This window comes from Heteronotia binoei, chromosome 1 (genome assembly GCF_032191835.1).
Source record: "Heteronotia binoei isolate CCM8104 ecotype False Entrance Well chromosome 1, APGP_CSIRO_Hbin_v1, whole genome shotgun sequence".
Taxonomy (NCBI): domain Eukaryota; kingdom Metazoa; phylum Chordata; class Lepidosauria; order Squamata; family Gekkonidae; genus Heteronotia; species Heteronotia binoei.
This window is the reverse complement of record NC_083223.1, coordinates 165,809,408-165,828,377: the sequence shown is the minus strand read 5'-3', so window position 1 is coordinate 165,828,377 and position 18,970 is coordinate 165,809,408. Positions and strand designations below refer to the sequence as shown.

General features: G+C 42.6%; 1 long non-coding RNA gene across 1 annotated transcript in view; it reads right to left on the bottom strand.

The window, feature by feature from the left end:
- LOC132575192 (uncharacterized) overlaps positions 1–18,970 on the bottom strand; it is a 49,912-nt gene that overhangs the window by 11,625 nt on the left and 19,317 nt on the right. Inside the window, exon 3 of the long non-coding RNA XR_009555662.1 lies at positions 7,689–7,758. This is a non-coding gene — a long non-coding RNA (uncharacterized LOC132575192). The remainder of the gene's footprint in view (positions 1–7,688; positions 7,759–18,970) is intronic.

Here is an 18,970-nt window from a genome sequence, read left to right as displayed (position 1 = left end):
CCCGTCCCAGTCACGCTGAGGTGGGCTTCTTTTGGCCTTTAGCGGGCTGATTCTGTTTCCCCGTGAAGGAAGGTCTACCATCTCTAGGCTTCGACTGCCATTTTGTTCTGCATGGCTTGAAGGATGCTTGCCTGGACTCTCTCTTATTACCACGAAAGGACTGAAACCTTTGTCTCGTCCTGTTATCTCATCGTTTGGATGGCAGAACTTTTTTCTTATTTCTGTCCTCAATAAGGTATCTATCCAAACCTTCTCCAAAGAGTGAGGACCATTTAAATGGAACTGCAGCAACCTTAGCTCTAGCCGAAGGATCCGCATCCCAATTTCGTAGCCAGGTATTTCTTCTGGCCGTAATGCTACAGGCCATAGCTCTAGCTGACAGCTGAACCGCTTCCAGAGTAGAGTCTGATGCAAAAGCCGTGGCTAACGTTATCTTTTTAAGAGAGTCCTTGACGTCCTTAGGCAGGTCATCCTTCTTAGCCAGGTCAGATAGCCAAATATATGAAGCTCTACAGAAGAGAGACGTGGTGGCTGACACCTTCAAAGAGCTGGCCGAGGCTTCAAAATCCCTCCGCAGAGCCTGCTCAATGAGTTTATCCGTAGGGTCCCTTGGCATTCCATCTGCATCTATCGGGAGTATGGAATTAGAAGCCAAACTATTGACCGGGTCATCCACCACCGGTAACTTCAGCCTCTTAGCTGCCTCTGGGATGAATGAAAAGAACTTAGCAAAATTAGAAGAAACTGTTTTCGGCTTGGCCGGGTGCTCCCACTCTGACCTGATAATAGAAAAGAAACCTGACGGCAATGGCACCTGTAGGGGTTTGGCCCCTGATTTTGGAATGATGTCTTCAATACCCAAAGGAAACTCTGTATCCTCCTCATCTTTGCATTTGGGGGTGTACTGAATCTGCAGCGTTCTAATCACCTTTGGGAGTAAGCGTGTATACACGTCCGCAGGAAAAAGTTTGGAATGAGTAGAGGCTACCCCCTCCTCTTCCTCAGAGAGTTCCCCAGTATCTGGAGATGAAGAGGCATCCGATAAGTCAGAATCCTCTTCCTCTTGATCAGAGGGAAAGGGACGTAACTCTGTCCTGCTGCGCTTAAGAGGTCTAGGAGAAAAACTTTCCTCTTCCTTATCAGCCTCTAAGTGTTTTGTCTTGGAAGTTCTTTTGAGCGGGGGGGTTGGAGTAGCCACAGAGGCTGCCTGGACCTCCTTTCTAACCAGTTCTTGTATCCAGGATAGAAGATTAGACTTTGCCTCATCTGCAGAAATATCATCATGATGAACTTCTGCCCTTTCTTCCTGTGCTGGTGAATCAGCCAGCTCCAAATCACAAGTGCCCTCCTCCATTACAGCTCCCTTGGGGAATCTGGTGGAAGCAGCCATCTTAGAATGTATGGCCCTGCAATAACAAAAGAAGGCACAACCAAAATGGCTTCCATTCCCGCCAAAATAAGCCCCTCCATACACTCCTTTCCCCCACCAGCTCAGCACTGGAATCCTCACAACAAAAAACCAAACATCCCCTTGTTTTGTTTCCTTCCCCTTTTCCCAATGGCCAAATAGATAGCCAGACCTCTCTATACCAGAGAGGCTAAGGGATAGGGAATGAATGGGAGGGGGGGGAAAGCGAGGGGGGGGGGGAAGTTCTGAAAACCATAACTGGCTGTCAGTAGCTCCCAACATAAAACTTTCCTCTTCTGGAGGCTTCCTGGGGATGGGACCATAAGGGCTAGGTCAACTGACCTCCTCTAATCCCCCACCACTCTGCAGAGCTTTCCCAATGCAAGCCTTACCGCTGCTGGGTTTCCAAACGCTTCTGCCTCCATCGTTCCAGGAGGGCTGCGTGCTAACACGAGTCCTCTCCCAGCTGCTTGCTCCCTCTCTCCTCCTCTCCCTTAATTCCTTTGCCCCAAAGGCTCCCGGGTTCGCCAGAGTGCCTTTGCAGGGTGACCGGGAGAAGGAACGATCAACAGCTTTCGGCAGGTCCACCGGGCTGGAAAGAACAGAGGAAGGGCTTGACGCGCACGTGCCTCACTCCGAGGCTCCTCTGGCACCGTTGGAAAGAAAAAACGCGGGAGGAAGAGATCCTCCCAGAACGGCCACAAGAGGGAGCTCTTGCCTTCCCTTCTGCCATCCAGGAAATTTTCAATAGGCATGTTCCTCTTCTTCTTCTTCTTTATTTCTTTCTATTATTTACTGGGCCAGTAGCCACAAAGGGGCTCTATAGCACGTCCTGCTTCGATGGCAGAGCTAAACAAACTGAGTTCTGAGGATCAAGCACCTCCCCTCCGGGTCAAGTTTGTTAAGCCCTGCTATCGAAGAGGAGGAGCTATGATCCCAAGAGTGAGGACTGGCCCACTCCTGGGACCACTGGAGAAGGACAAGTCCTCTTGTGGATCAAAAACCGGCTAATTAATAGGAAGCAGAGAGTGAGTATAAATGGGCATTCTTCGCTGTGGAGGATGGTAAGCAGTGGCGTGCTGCAGGGCTCAGTACTGGGTCCCATGCTCTTTAACTTGTTCATAAATAATTTGAGTTGGGAGTAAGCAGTGAAGTGCCAAGTTTGCAGATGACACTAAATTGTTCAGGGTGGTGAGAACCAGAGAGGATTGTGAGGCACTCCAAAGGGATCTGTTGAGAGTGAGTGGGCGTCAACGTGGCAGAGGAGGTTCAATGTGGCTACGTGCAAAGTAAAGCACATTGGGGCCAAAAATCCCAGCTACAAATACAAGTTGATGGGGTGTGAACTTGCAGAGGCTGACCAAGAGAGAGATCTTGGAGTCGTGGTAGATAACTCACTGAAAATGTCAAGACAGTGTGCGACTGCAATAAAAAAGGCCAACACCATGCTGGGAATTATTAAAAAAGGGAATTGAAAACAAATCAGCCAGTATCATAATGCCCCTGTATAAATTGATGGTGTGGTCTCATTTGGAATACTGTGTACAATTCTGGTCACTGCACCTCAAGAAGAATATTATAGCATTGGAAAAAGTCCAGAAAAGGGCAACTAGAATGATTAAAGGGTTAGAACACTTTCCCTATGAAAAAAGGTTAAAACACTTGGGTCTCTTTAGCTTGGAGAAACGTCGACTGCGGGGTGACATGATAGAGGTTTACAAGATAATGCATGGGATGGAGAAAGTAGAGAAGGAAATACTTTTCTCCCTTTCTCACAATAGAAGAACTCGTGGGCATTCGATGAAATTGCTGAGCAGTTGGGTTAAAACGGATAAAAGGAAGTACTTCTTCACCCAAAGGGTGATTAACATGTGGAATGCACTGCCACGGGAGGTGGCGGTGGCTACAAGCGTAGCCAGCTTCAAGAGGGGTTAGATAAAAATATGGAGCAGAGGTCCATCAGTGGCTATTAGCCACAGTGTGTGTGTGTGTGTGTATATGTGTGTGTGTGTATATATATATAATTTTTTGGCCACTATGTGACACAGAGTGTTGGACAGGATGTGCCATTGGCCTGATCCAACATGGCTTCTCTTATGTTCTTATGTTAAGCAGGTCAGGATCTGGAATCAGGAAGGAGTGTGGATGCAAGCCAGGGAATCGACGTTGCTTCCACGAGGTTACCAGGTCCTTGATGGGAGTTATATGGGAGCCTCAATCAGCCTGCTTCCTGGGTGGCAGCGACTCTGGTAGAACTCAGGGCTGAGAGATCTGAAGCGTCAATGTGCCTCATGTCTTCGCTCCGAAAGTTCTTTCTGGAGCTTGCTTTGAACTCTTGAGATGGGAGGGGGAAAGCTTTGAGAATATTGATTGTCAACAACTGGCACTGGTGCTTAGAATGCGGGGAGAGTGCTTGATGGGCCAGCTGCTGGTTGTTCGGCTGAGGAGCTGCTTGGCAATTCTTCCAGGTCTGTTAACCCTTCCAGCTCCCCCTTGTCAGGGCTCATGACACTGAGGATGTAGTGACAACCTTACTCCGTGAGGAGTGTTTTTGGATCCACAAATTAAACTCAGTTGTCCCATATGAGTTGAATAACTGCATGGATCTATCACGGTTTTGTGAGAATACAGCCTTTATGGAATGTGTAAAAAATATTAGAAGATTTTTGTGTGAACTTCTTGTTAAATTGTTCTGGTCTTTTGTATATTTGGTTTAATGTACTGTGTTGAATTTGTGAGTGTTACCTTTGATGTACCTTTAATGTAACAGTTCAGGTGCCACTGATTGAGGCTACACAAGCCTTTTGCGTTGCAAGTTTGTTGCCTTGAGCCGTCATTTTGAGCATAGTGCCGGTTAAAATCCTTTTGGAGACTTTTTAATCCTGTTTGGGAAAGGTTAAATAGTGAGTACTTCCTTTAGGGCTTTGGGCTTACTTTAAGTCCTTAAGTTTGTCTCTATTTATTTAAAATTATAAATTATATTATCAGTGTTATTTATTGCAGTTCCTGCAGTTTTGGGAACGCAATTAAGGAAGCTATGTAATTGACAATGAATGCATTCGTCTTGTGTGATTCTGGTTTGGGCAAATATGTGGCTTTAATCATGGCATCTTTGATTATATTATTTTGATTCCTTATTATGTCCATAATTTTTAGCTATTAACAAGTCTATAATGGAGCATCCCATATCAGAAGCATATATCAAAGCAGGACTGGTCAAGTCTACTTCCTGTACATAGGGACTCCTTTTGGAAGAATTCTATTGCATGATTAAGATTGTTTATTTTTGTCAATGTTATCTCTTATTGGGCCTACTGCTGTAGCACTGATTCTATTTTTGTTGTGCCAAAGCTGTCTCCTGTTGAAATTGAACAATTTATTGTTAATTGATACTTACTGTTTTAATGACTTGTTTTTATAAATTAATTGTTATTTTATTGTTGTGATATGTTGTACTCTGCCCTGAGCCCATTTGCAGGATAGGGTGGAATAGAAATCAGCTAAATAAATAAAATTTTCCTGTTATATCCTGGGGGTTCCATTGTGTTAACTGTTTTTTATGATTACTGGTCTCTTGTCATTGATGGGTATCTAGATAGCGGGGTGGGGATGGGGAGCAGCCATGATCCTAGGCCTAGTGAGGTCTACAGGCTCCAAGGAAGCCTGTATCAAACTAGCTACAAGGCCTGCATTTCCCAGGATCCCTTCTGTCCCTCTGAGACACACAGGGAAGTCACAGGGGTTGGGTGGGTGCTCTGGGCCCTCCCACATTGACCCTTACCAGAGTGGTTAAAGTCAGAAGGAGGCCCTCCCTGGTCCCATTTGTGACACTGGCCATGTGTGGTTGGCCACCTTCAGGCACAGAATGGCAGCTTCAGAATACATTTTCCTGTTCATTCAATCCAGAATCTGCCTTCTTTGTCATTGGGACAAAGCAAAAGGAGATGCTTGTCATCTTTTACACTAAGGGCGTTTTCGCACTCACCTTCAAGTGGTGCGACCACCCTCCTCACGCCGGCGGATCTGCAGGGATTTCGCACCAGAAGCGCCGGCGCACCCAAAAGAGCCGGCGACTTCTGTCGCGAAACCAGCTCAAACGTTTTCCTGCTTCTTGGCGGTTTCCGTTTGAGCTGGTTTCGCGACAGAAGTCGCCGGCTCTTTTGGGTGCGCCGGCGCTTCTGGTGCGAAATCCCTGCAGATCCGCCGGCGTGAGGAGGGTGGTCGCACCACTTGAAGGTCAGTGCGAAAACGCCCTAAGACATTTTTACAGTGACCTCTGGAGAAAGGTGAGGAAAGAGAAAATTGCAGGCTTCATATTACACCTCCAAATCTTTCTGACATTTGTGGGACATAGGCTGATTTACCTCAAGATTCTTTCATCAGCTCAAGGAAAGCTAGAAGCAATGGTAACACTGCAGGTTTCCACAAGTCTAAAACTAGGTCTTCAATTTGTAGGAATTGCTGCTTTGGCTGTAGGCCTGTGGTGGTTGCTATACAGATTATTTGTTTCAAGTATAAACTCAGACCTTCAGTGAGAAGAGACACTGAGCTTCAGTTATTGATGATGGCCCCAGTGATGAATTAGAAGTGTTCTCAGAATCATTCAAATTGCAGAGGTTGGTAAGCTCTTCCTCTTTTGAGTGCAAAGATGATACTAAGATGTTCTGTCATGATTGAGGCAAAGCAGCTGAGCCACCAGCAGCTTAATGTGATGCTTAGCAGTAAAACAGTGATCTGTGAATGAGGACTTAACACAGGAACTGATGGTGACTGCTTCTCCAGTGGCTGCTGGTGTTTGCTTTGAGCTTCTTTGGTTTTACCACAGAAGGCAACTGAGCCTGATATTTCTTTTCTGCTCTCTCAATTACTACCTACAAGCCTTGTCTGCCCTTTTGATAACTTGGAGTCAAGTAACCTAGTACCAAAAGAACCGACAGTTGCATATGAGATGCTGAGATCATGGCACATGACTTCTGTGCGGTCAATCCTGATCTGTCTACTATTGTCCCAGAGAATAAGAAATGGTTCTTTCTCAAACAGTGGATCAGACCTTTGGTGGACTGGTTGAACCTTTCTTGCTTAGTAAATGAGAGGCAGTGGACACAGGTCTCAATATTCCCAGGCACAACAGACACTCAATATGTCCATCAGTAGACAATAGCCTTTCTGTGCACTGATGACATCTTGAAGGCAGTCTTTTGTGACAGAGGCATCAAGGCACCTGAGAAGACTACAAAGAGGGCAGAAATGTAGTGAAAACTGAAGAAAATATGAAAAAGTGAGAAGAGACAATTATGATACTTTTTTTAAAAAAAGCTAGGCACTAAAGAAGAAAACTCATCAGATAAGTTCCCTAACTGATACAGCAAGTGAAAAAGAACTGAGTGGAAATGCCCAACTCCTCCTTCTTGGGCATGTGCATTCAGAACTGCACCCAGGAGAGAGGATTTTTACACCTGAAAACTAGTGCTGGAAGTTTCCAAATCAAGGTTATGTGCATAACAAAACGCTATCAGAGTGATTCAAAGACCACAAAGTAGTCATAACTATGAAACATTAACAACAAATGGAACACTAAATTTAATGGAACACTAAATAAACAAATGGAACACTAAATAAACTCAAAATTTAATACCATCATGCAGATTCAGTATTTGAAATTTAAATAAAAAGAAATTCAGTGTTTGAAACTAAAGTCATATTTTTCTAATCATGATGGCTTGGATCCTATGGATGGTTTACAAAAGGAGTTGGCAGATCTTTCTCAGTCTTCTTCCCCAAGCCTTCTCCTTCCCAAAGCAGCATAGCATTTGACCCAAATATCTTCTCTGAGGACCTTGTTAAAAAAAAAACTGAACTGGAAGGGGGGAGGGCTGCAGAGGCAGACTGCTTCGGGAAGGGGAAAGAGGGGAAAGAACAATTGCACCAACACCTTCTGTGAACTCTTCTCCTGGTTCTAACCCATTAGTTGGATAGTAAAGCCCAATCATATTTGATAATGAGGGCTGCCAGCCTCCAGGTGGGGTCTGGAGATCTCCTACATTACAGTCTATCTCCAGACAACAGAAATCAGTTCACCTGGATAAAATGGTTGCTTTGGAGAGAGGACTCTGTGGCATTACATCCCAATGAGGCACATCTCCTCCCCAAATCCCACCCTCCCTAGGCTACATCCCCCAAATCTCCAAGTATTTCCCAACCCAGAGTTGGCAACCCTAAGCATAAACATATTTTTATGATCATGGTAGAATAATGTTGAAAGCAATTTTTGACTACTTACCTGTCTTGTAACTACTGGTTTAATTTTGTGAACTCCAGGCACTGGGCAACGCAGAGTTGTACTTGGTGAGCTATAGCAATTTTACAAGTCTACATTAATAGCAATAATTATAGATCAATGCACTTCAAATAAGATTAATTTTACTCTTCCTAAACTTCATCAAACTGCCCTCAAAAACTTATTTACATCATTTTAATATAATTCTCATCATTTTAATAAATTAGCTAATCCTACCTTACATATACCAGCTATTTTAACAACTGTTTAGACACTGGGAACCACCTGGAGCTATGGAGAAAGGTGGGATATAAATATTAACTTGTATATAAATATCCACATACATGACTATATGCAAGGGTAAATTAAGACATTGAAGTCAGATGTATGTATCATTGCTCTAGATGCTACATTTTTAAAAAGCCAAAATAACTTGAGTGGAAGAGAAGTAGATCTGCTCCAAATCAGCCTCACATTTGAAATCAGACTATTGGTCCATCAAGACCAGTGTTGTCCACTCAGACTGTCAGTAGCTCTCCAGGATCTTAGAGGTTTTTCACATCATCTGCCACCTGGTACTTTTAAATACAGATGTCAGGGTTAGAACTTGGGACCTTCTAAATGCCAGGCAGATACTCTACCACTTGGACCAAAGGACCACGCATCACCTTTCTGCTCTTAATCACTGCTGCTTAAATTACCTATAGAAGCTATAAAAAGTCTGAAAAACTACAGTTACAAAAATTATATATGAGCAATCCCCAACATTGTGCCTTGGACAACATGGTGCACACAATCTGTTTCCTAGTCTCCACCTGCTATTTGAATCTAGGGTACAAAATTGACATGGAAAATGACAAATGGAGAAAGGGCACTCCTAGAAATCTTTTCTGCAACTGGCCTGCTCAGTGTGGGACTGTACAGAAGTCACAATGATGAACTTACCAACACTTTATGTATCCTCCTAATGTTTTGTAATTTGCTCTGCTCCATGGTAACCATTTTGAAATTAGTAACTCCCCTGTAGCAGTCATTTTGTGACTGATTGCAGGCAAGCAGCATCTTTAAAGAAGATCTTTTTAAAATACAAACTTTATTGTTTTTTTTTTTTTAAATAAACAATTACAAGCAATTTTAAATTGTTCCTTAAGAGCCTTTCAGTATAATAACAATTATACTTACAGAATTCAAAAAAACATCAAATTTTGATACATTGCATTGCTAGGAATGATATTTTGCTCACACAGATAGACTACTGGGTACCATATCTCTAAAACCTTCTTTCCATACAGCATCGAGGGCATGTTTAAATAAACCAGTTTATTAAGAATGAAGTAATCCCATATCTTATTTCTCCATGTAGTTAAAGTTGGTGTACAATTATATTTCCAATTAAATGCCAAGTGTTTTTGCAATTGCTAATAAAATTGAAGCAATTTCCTGTTTACTTTTAGGTACTGTTGATTGGGACCAATTCTCCAGAAAGAGCACCTCAGGATTATAAGGTAAGTGAACCTTTAGTATAGTGTTGGTTTCTGTTACAATCATTTCCCAATAGTTTTGTATGTTTGGACACAACTACCATAGATGGAAGTGGTTAGCAATTTGCCCACATTGTTTAGGGCAGTTAGGGTTGTTCCCAGCTTTAATTCTATGCATCACCGCAGGAGAGAGATGCCATCGTGCTACGATTTTATACGTTTGCATTCTTACTGTAAACATTTTAGAGGTATTACCTGGTGACGACCAAATGCCATCCCATTCCTCTTTAGGTATCTCCTTGTTGAGGTCTAAAGCCTACTGCTTTTGATATAGTGTATATTCATCTTCTTCTGCTTCTGGTTCTCTTTGCCTGCATATAACAGTATTTCTAAAGGGGTTAAGCCTCTAGATCAGAGGTGGCCAATGGTAGCTCTCCAGATGTTTTTTGCCTACAACTCCCATCAGCTCCAGCCAGCATGGCCAATGGCTGGGGCTGATGGGAGTTGTAGGCAAAAAACATCTGGAGAGCTACCATTGGCCACCCCTGCTCTAGATAGTGCATGCCTCAAATGCTCATTCTCTAAACAGTGTCTTAGTTGCAAATAATGAAACCAATGGACCTTTAGATTTAATTTCTGCTCTAAGGTTGTTTTGTCTATCATGGTACCTTTATCCCACAGGTGTTTTATACATGTAAAGCCGGCTTCTTTCCATCTGCTAAACACTTGGATATGACCCAGGAGGAAACCATTCATGGTTTGTGAAAGAAGATAATGGAGAGATAGATGGGGTTAAAGTGTTTTGTCTTGCATACCATAAACGTAATGATTGGTCTAAAAAGCTAATATGTTTCTTGTCTCTTTTCTTTATTATTTTAGGATTCCTGAGCATATCATATAATGTGACACTGCTTATTGGGTGTGCTTCAATCAAAACCCATTTGGGCTGGTTTTTTGTTGTAGCTGCTTTGATTAAGGAGCCTATATTGATTGCCTCATAATAAAGTCTCAGATTTGGAATCCACCCCTGGTAGACAGTCTGGTGTTTTGCTATTGATCCTAGATTTTTTATAAGCCCCCCAAAATTTACTAAAAGTGCTTTTCCAACCTTTGAACATTTTGGCTGAAATTGCTAAAGGCAATGTTCAAAGTAAAAAGATGAACTTTGGAAGTATAAAAGACTTTAGAATGTTTATTCTTTCAGCCCAGTTGTTTATCTTAGAATTAGTTATTTATTTATTTATTTAGAGTGTTTTCTACCTCTTTGTACAATCTTTCAAACTTGGCTTTAAATAACTCAGATAGTTTATTCAGGATCTATATTCCTAAATATCTCCAGGGTTTGTTGGGTAAATTCTATTTATATTTATTAGTTAACGAGTTTACCACTTCCTGTGAGATATTAATTGGGTGTACAGTAATTTTTTGGTTGTTAAATGAAAAGCCTGAGATAGCGCTGAATTCTTGCACCACTTTCTCCAGGGTATGTAAAGAATCTAAAGGATTTTTTTATATAGAGAATCACATAATCGGCATATAGTGCCATTTTATAAATTCTGTTCCCAATCTCTATGCCTTGAATGCCTTCATTTTGTCTTATAGCTATGGCTGTTGGTTCTATAGCTAAAATAAAAAGTGATGGAGGTAAGGGGCATCCTTGTCGAGTGCCCCTGTGTAAAAAAAAAAGTTCAGTTTAGGAGTAGTTTATTCTGTTTTGCTTAGGGGTTTGCATATAAAGCTGTGACTGAGTTCTGAAAGTTTCTATCAAACCCCATATTTTGGATTAATAGTTTCAGTTAAGTAATATTCACACTGTCAAATGCTTTGTTCACATCCAAGGCCATAATTGATGCTTCCTTCTTATTTTGTTCACAATAAGCTATAAGACTAAGAGTCTTCCTAATGTTGTCAGCTATGTTGCGCTTAGGTAAAAGTTTAGTCAATCTAGATATAATGTGGTAGAATATTTTTTAGTCCGTTAGCTAAGATCCATGTGAAAAAAATTTCATTAGTATTTAGCAATGCAATTGGTCTGTAAGAGGCCGCTTGCTGTGGATCTTTTTCAGGCTTTGGGAGAAGCACAGTTTCGGAATTTGACCATGTGTTTGGCATCTTACCTAGCTGGAAGATTTCTCTGCATACTGCTTCATAAGGTTTAACTAACTCATCCTTAAAGACCTTAAAAAATTCAGATGGGAAGCCATCCGTGCCTGGGGCAGTATTGTTTTTTAATTGTGCAATTGCTTCTCTAATCTCCTATTCTGTTATTGGATTTTCTATTTGATCTATATGCTGTTGAGACAGTTTAGGAATATTCTCATGTTGGGAAAAGTATTTCAGTATTTCTTCCTCTTTAATATTTTGTGCAGCATATAGTGACTTGTAATAATTTTTGAGCTCTTGTTTGATCAAATTATTTTCCACGATAATTTTTCCCTCTTTGTTTTTCAATATCAAATTGGCCATTATTTTTTGTTTTGATTTTCCATGCCAATAATTTAATTGTTTTTGGAAACTTGATCCAATACGCTTGCTTAGTGTAAAGAAGATCTTTATGTATCTTTGATGTAACTAAAGCCTCTAATGTTTTCCTTTCAGCCAACAGTTTTTGGTACACCTTTTTACTTGCTGAATGTTTATGCATTATTTCTAAGTTGGATATTTTATCCTGCAATATTTTGAGTTGTTGGTCTTTCTCTTTTTTTAGGACAGAAGTGATAGAGATTAACTGCCCTCTAATGACAACCTTCATTGCCTCCCAAGTATTGCAATCTGAAGTGTCTTGGATTTTGTTTTCTTGAAAATACAATTTTAAATTTCTTTTAATTTGCTCTCTGATGTCCTGTTTTAATAAAAGTGAAGTATTTAATCTCCACTTGTGCTCTGATTTTTTTGATTCCCCACTGAACAATTTGCATGAATAGGGGAGTGATCCGACCATGTTTTACATTCTATCTCTGATGTCTGTATGCTCTCCAGTAATTGTGAAGATGTTAAAAAGAAATCTATATGAGTATAAGTGTTAAGGCATGGGGAGTAGTATCTATAGTCTCTTTCACCTTTGTGCTGTACCCTCCATACATCATGGAGCCCATATTTTTCAAGTATATAAAACAAGTTTGTCTTTTTGCCTTGCCTGACTCCTGTTTTTTCGAATTTGGATTTGTCCCAGTATTTGTCAATTATATAATTGAAATCTCCCCCTATTAGAAGTTCTCCTTGCTATTTGTGTGGGCTGGGAAGAAACCAAGGATTAAAATGAAAATTTTGACGGATGCAAAAGAAAGAGGTAGGTTTCAATTGCCAAATTTAAAATTATATCAGGAAGCAGTTTGTTTAGTGTGGATGAAAGAATGGATAATGTTAAACAAAAAACTTTTAGTGTTGGAAGGTCATGGAAATAAATTTGGCTGGCACACGTATTTGTATTATGGAAAAAAAGAAGATGGATGGTTTTTTTTCTCAGCATTATATAAGAAAAAAATTGCTAAATACATGGATTAAATACAAGAAATATGGAGATGAGAGAAGACCATTATGGATAGTGCCAGCTGAAGTAATAAAAATAATGGCTGAGATAGGCAAAGAAAAGTGGTTGTCATATAATCAATTATTAAAAATACAAAGTAGCAAAATAGAACTGAAAACTGCTGAAGAGTTGAATTATAAATATGATTGGTTTCAAATGCAACAAATAAAGAGCTTGGTGGAGAATGATATTAAAACTGAAGGAATAAGGAAAGAGCAAACAGAATTGGAAAAAGTTCTGCTTGGAGACAATGATAAATTAATTTCAAAGGTATATAAATTATTTCTACAATGGTCTACAGAAGATGAAGTAGTGAAATCGCAAATGATTAAATGGGCAATTAATGTAAATAAAGAAATACAGATGGAAACTTGGGAATATTTGTGGAAGAACTCTACAAAACTTTCAACATGTCAAAGTATTAAAGAAAAATGTTTTAAGATGATGTATAGATGGTATATGACTCCTAACAAATTGGCAAAGATGAATAACAAGATGCCAGACAGATGTTGGAAATGCAAGAAGCATGAAGGTTCTTTCTACCATATGTGGTGGACTTGTGAAAGAGCTAAAATGTTTTGGCAGATGATTCAGCAAGAGATTTCTAAGTTCTTGGGATATGAGTTTAACAAAGTTGCAGAGACTTTTCTGTTGGGACTACAAATGGAAAAATTTCCAAAAGAAGATAGAACTTTAATATGGTACTTCCTCTCAGAGCTAGGACATTGTATGCGCAGTTGTGGAAGCAAGAAAAAATACCTGAGAAATGGGATTGGATTATAAAAGTTATGACATGGAGTGAAATGGACAAATTAACAAGAATATTAAGAGACTATGATTTAGAAGTTTTTAAGATGGAATGGAAAAAGTTTAGAAGATATGTAGAAAAAGAGTGGAAAATAAAAGGACATTGGACAATCTTTGATAATGATTAAGTTTTAAAAAGAAGAAGAATATTAATTTTTGTTTTAATAGTTAAGGATACCTTTAAATATTTGAATTTTAAGTAAATAACACCGGCGGGGGTCAAGTAATGGGGGGAGGGGTGGGTAGAAAGTAATATATGGGGTAGATAAAAGAAACTTTTTTAAAAGATGTAAGATATAGATTTATTACCATATGTTACCAATAAAATTGTTTTAAAAAAAAAGTTCTCCTTGCTGAAGTTGAGTTAACATGACTTGGAGGGATTTCAATTGATTACTATTGGGAGCATATACTGATCCAATTGTTAGTATTTTTCTGTCTAATTTTCCTCTTATAAAATTGAACCTTCCATGCTTGTCCTTCCATTCTGCTTCCAACTCAAATTTTACTTTTTTTGCAAATAAAATAACTGTACCCCTGGCTTTAGATGAACCTGGAGAAGAAAATTGTTTCGAATATCAATTAGAAGCTAGGAGTGGGATGGGCTCATTTCTGTGATGCGTCTCTTGAAGTAGCAAGATTTGGGGCTTAACTTTTAAGATATGGCTAGTTATCCTCTTTTTTTAATATGGTTGTTAAGCCCTCTCACGTTCTACAACCATACCAGATGCATTTTAAGTTATATATACCAAATTTATTAGCTATATATAGTTATATATTAGTTTCAGATCCCGGGTGTTCCCTCAAGTCTCCTATGATATTTATAGTTGTTGATCTAAGTGTAGTGCCTTATCAGTCACCCACGAATATTACTAGATCTCCAACTGTTGTAATCAAGATAACACTAAGATAAAACCTAGACCCTCAGTCCTAACAAAGAAAGATAAAAAACAAACCCAAAACAAACAGAATTACTGGTCTTTCCTATGACCCACGCAGTTGCACCACTGCTATTTACCAACCAACTTGGAGCAAGAGCCCTCTTCTTCCCCTGTCCTTCCCTGCCCGCTTGCATTAAAACAATAGCATTATTTTTAATCTTCGCAACATGGTTTACCATAAAGTCTTCATTCTAGTCCTCATGATCCTTAGTCCCCCCTTCTCTCTCGGCTTGACTTCGCGAACAAAGATTTAAGAAGGGTGCAGTAGTCCAAGTCTGCTGCAGGCTCGCTGGTGGCTGACAAGACCAATGTGGGACAGGCAGATCCGGCCACAGTGGCTGCACGGAAAAGTGTGATTTGGGGTTGGTGCTGTAGCAGTGCGATTCTTCCTCAGTCTCCTTTTGTCCTCAAGACCAGCTATGCGTGCGTTCTCAAAGGAAGAGACAGCCTGGTGGATGGTGTGCCTCCATGCTTTGCAATCTGAGGCTAGGTCAGACCACTGGTGATGGTTGATGCGACAGGTGCCAAGGGATTTCTTCAAGGAGTCCTTGTAACTCTTCTTTGGTGCCCCTCTATTTCGATGGCCAGTGGAAAGTTCGCCATACAGAGCAATCTTGGGAAGGCGGTGGTTTTCCATCCTAGAAATATGCCCTGCCCAGCGCAGCTGTGTCTTCAACAGCAGTGCCTCAATGCTTGTAACCTCCGCCCTCTTGAGGACTTCAGTGTTGGTCACAAAGTCAATCCACTGGATGTTGAAGATGGTGCGAAGGCAGCGCTGATGAAAGCGCTCAAGGAGTCGCAGGTGATGACGGTATAAAACCCACGATTTGGAGCCGTAGATGAGGGTTGTCATCACAACTGCTTTGTAAACATTGATCTTTGTGCCTTTTTTCAGATGCTTGTTGCTCCACACTCTTTTGTGCAGTCGGCCAAATGCACGGTTTGCCTTTGCCAGCCTGTTGTCAATCTCCTTGTCGATCTTGGCATCTGAGGAGATGATGCACCCCAGGTAGCTGAACTGCTAGACTGTCTTCAGAACTGATTCACCCACAGTGATGCAGGGAGGGTGATAATCTTCCTGGGGTGCAGGCTGGTGGAGAACTTCTGTCTTCTTCAGACTAACTTCTAGGCCGAATAGCTTGGCAGCCTCTGCAAAGCAGGACGTCATATGCTGCAGAGCTGATACCGAGTGGGAGACGAGTGCAGCATCATCAGCAAACAGTAGCTCGCGGATAAGTTTTCTTGGAGTGAGCCTTTAGTGGAACAGGTTGAACAGGCTGCCATCGGTGCGACAGCGGATGTAGACACCATCTTCATCATCTAGATCTACTGCGGCTCTTTGAAGCATCATGCTAAAGAAGATCTTAAAGAGAGTTGGCACGAGAACGCAGCCTTGCTTTACACCTGTGCCTATTGGGAAGGGCTCCGAGAGGTCGTTGCAGTGCCTGACTTGGCCTCGCTGGTCTTCATGTAGCTGGATGACCATACTGAGGAACCTTGGGGGACATCCTAAACGTTCCAAGATTTGCCACAGGCCTTTCCTGCTAACGGTATCGAAAGCTTTGGTAAGATCGACAAAAGTCACATATAGACCCTTGTTCTCTTCCCTGCATTTCTCTTGGAGCTGCCTGAGAACAAATACCATGTCGGTGGTGCTCCTGTTAGCTCTGAAGCCGCACTGGCTCTCTGGGAGGAGTTCTTCTGCAATGGTGGGCACCAGTCTGTTCAGGAGTATTCTGGCAAGGATTTTGCCTGCGATGGAGAGCAGGGTTATCCCCCGGTAGTTGGAGCAGTCTGACTTTCCCCCTTTGTTCTTGCGTAGAGTGATGATGATTGCATCGCGAAAGTCCCGTGGTAGTTTGCCTTGTTCCCAGCAGGTGACAAGTACTTTGTGAAGTGTGCTATGTAGTACTGTGCCCCCATGCTTCCAGATCTCTGGTGGGATTCCATCAACTCCCGCTGCCTTGCCACTTTTCAGTTGCTTGATGGCTTTAATAGTCTCTTCTAGGGTGGGGATCTCATCCAACTCTGTTTTCACCGGTTGAAGGGGGGTGAGGTGGATTGCTGTATCTTGAACTCCACGGTTGGCACTGAAGAGAACCTGAAAATACTCCGACGAACAGTTCAGTATGGATGCCTTGTCTGTGAGGAGCACTTGGCCGTCTGCACTACGCAAGGGACTCTGAGCCTGATATGATGGGCCATATACTGCCTTCAGGGCTTCGTAGAACCCTCTTAAATCACCAGTGTCTGCACACAGCTGGGTTCTCTCTGCAAGCTTGGTCCACCACTCGTTCTGAATGTCTCGAAGCTTGCGCTGGAGGTTGCTACATGCAGCGCAAAAGATTGCTTTTTTCCCGGGACAGGAGGGCTGAGCAAGATGTGTTTGGTAGGCAGATCTCTTTTTCGCTAGTAATTCTTGGATCTCTTGATTGTTCTTGTCAAACCAGTCCTTGTTCTTCCTTGTGGAGAACCCGAGGACTTCTTCAGAGATCGACAGGATGGTAGTTTCTAGGTGTTCCCAGAGTGCTTCTGGAGAAGGGTCTGTGGGGCAACTGGGGTCCTCAATTCTTGACTGGAGTTCTGCCTGGAAGGCAGCTTTAACTTCGGCTGACTGAAGGCTGCCAACCTGAAGCTTCCTCCGAGGGATACCTCCTCTCCTGGGTGTGGGTTTAAAGTAAAGACGGAGATTGCAGCGTATAAGACGATGATCCGTATGACATTCCGCACTGGGCATTACTCGAGTGTGTAAGACATCTCGAAGGTCTCTCTGGCGCACCAGAATGTAGTCGATAAAGTGCCAGTGCTTGGACCGTGGGTGCATCCAGGTTGTCTTCAGGCTGTTCTTCTGCTGAAAGATAGTGTTGGTGATGGTGAGCTGGTGCTCCATGCAGAATTCTAGCAGGAGGCACCCATTATCATTGCAGTTGCCAATGCCGTGTTTGCCAAGTACTCCTTTCCAGGCTTCCGAGTCTTTACCTACTCTGGCATTGAAGTCGCCAAGGATGATCACCTTGTCCTCTGTAGGGGTCTTCCGTACGAGGTTGCGTAGATCAGCATAGAACTTGTTCTTTTCTGCAGAATCTGCTTGAAGGGTTGGGGCATACACACTGAAGAGTGTTGCATGCTGCTTGTTTTGAAGTGGGAGGCGCATGGACATGATGCGATCTGAGTGACCTGTTGGTAGGTTTTCGAATTTGGAGGCAATGGAGTTCCTGACCATGAAGCCAACGCCAGAAAGGCGGCTCTCAGCCTTTGACTTACCCGACCAGTAGAGGGTATAGCCAGCACCATGTTCTTGAAGACTACCTTCCTCAGGGAAACGGACCTCTCTGAGAGCTGCTATGTCAATATTCAACCTGAGAAGTTCGCGGGCAACTAGAGCAGAGCGTCGTTCAGGGCGACCACTGTCTACTGTGTCAAGCATGGTTCTGATGTTCCAACATGCAAGCTTTAGTCTTTGCACACTTTGTGAGGCAGGTGCATGCCTTTTCTTTGTTGTTATTTTTTGACCGCAAGTAAGGATGCCCGTTGACCGCGGCTAGCCAACTGGGGTGGGGGAGACGAGCTTTGTTTAGGCCACCTTTTCTAGGCCCCTCTCCTTGTGGAGCAAGCAGTGCTGTCCCTAGATAAGGCTGCTTGGTCGTTCAGGGTGCTGCCGAAAAATGCTTTCGTCTCCGGGTCAGCATCAGGCGACCATTACTCTGAACCGCCTACATGCAGAATCGGGACTGCGGCTTCCAGTGGCATCTTCCACCTGCCGTTTTGCCCCTTGCCGATCGCTGCAGGACTTGGTGTATTGTGGTGTGTTGTGGGTTGTGGATGTGGATATGGATATGCCTTTCAGGCCTGTGCAGAGGAATTTTTAGGTGAAGCACAGTGTGCGCGGTACTGGCTCCAGCTTTCACCTTGGGGTCAGCTGCCATGGCCCAGTAAGCTGGGACGCCTGCAGTGAGTCCTCCAGGTGGTAGGTGTTACATTAACGAGCTCTATCTGCCCGGGTTTGATGTTAGAGTTTTCCTTCTCTTGGCTGGCGAGGTTGGTGAGCCCAGCCTGCCCATCCGGTTATACCGCCAGACATTCGGTTGCACCATGACGTGGCAAACTCTGTGAGAAACGGGGGGACCAGTGGGAAGGTGTTGCCACGGATGCAGTAATGCAGGAGAGGCCACTGCAGTGACCATCTGCCAGGCATAGCCGGACAGTGACCACGTGGCGTTCACTACACCGGGAGAGGAGAGGCTACATATTGCGCATACACTTTCCCTGGGGAGGCAGGATACCCAAGAGGAAGCCCACCCCTCCCCCCCATCCTTAGTCCAATTGACATTCAAATAGAGTTCTTATTCTTGTTGCTTTTCTGAAGTGTCCAGCAGTGATAGCTTTTTTTGCTGATTTTTTGCTAATGTCCATAGGTAGGTCCAGACTCAGTTTGTAGCATTTTTGTTCCAGATTCTTTGTCTAGAGCATATAAAGTAGTTCCATTTCTGTTTACCATGGCTTTGCCAGAGGTGACCCAATGATAAG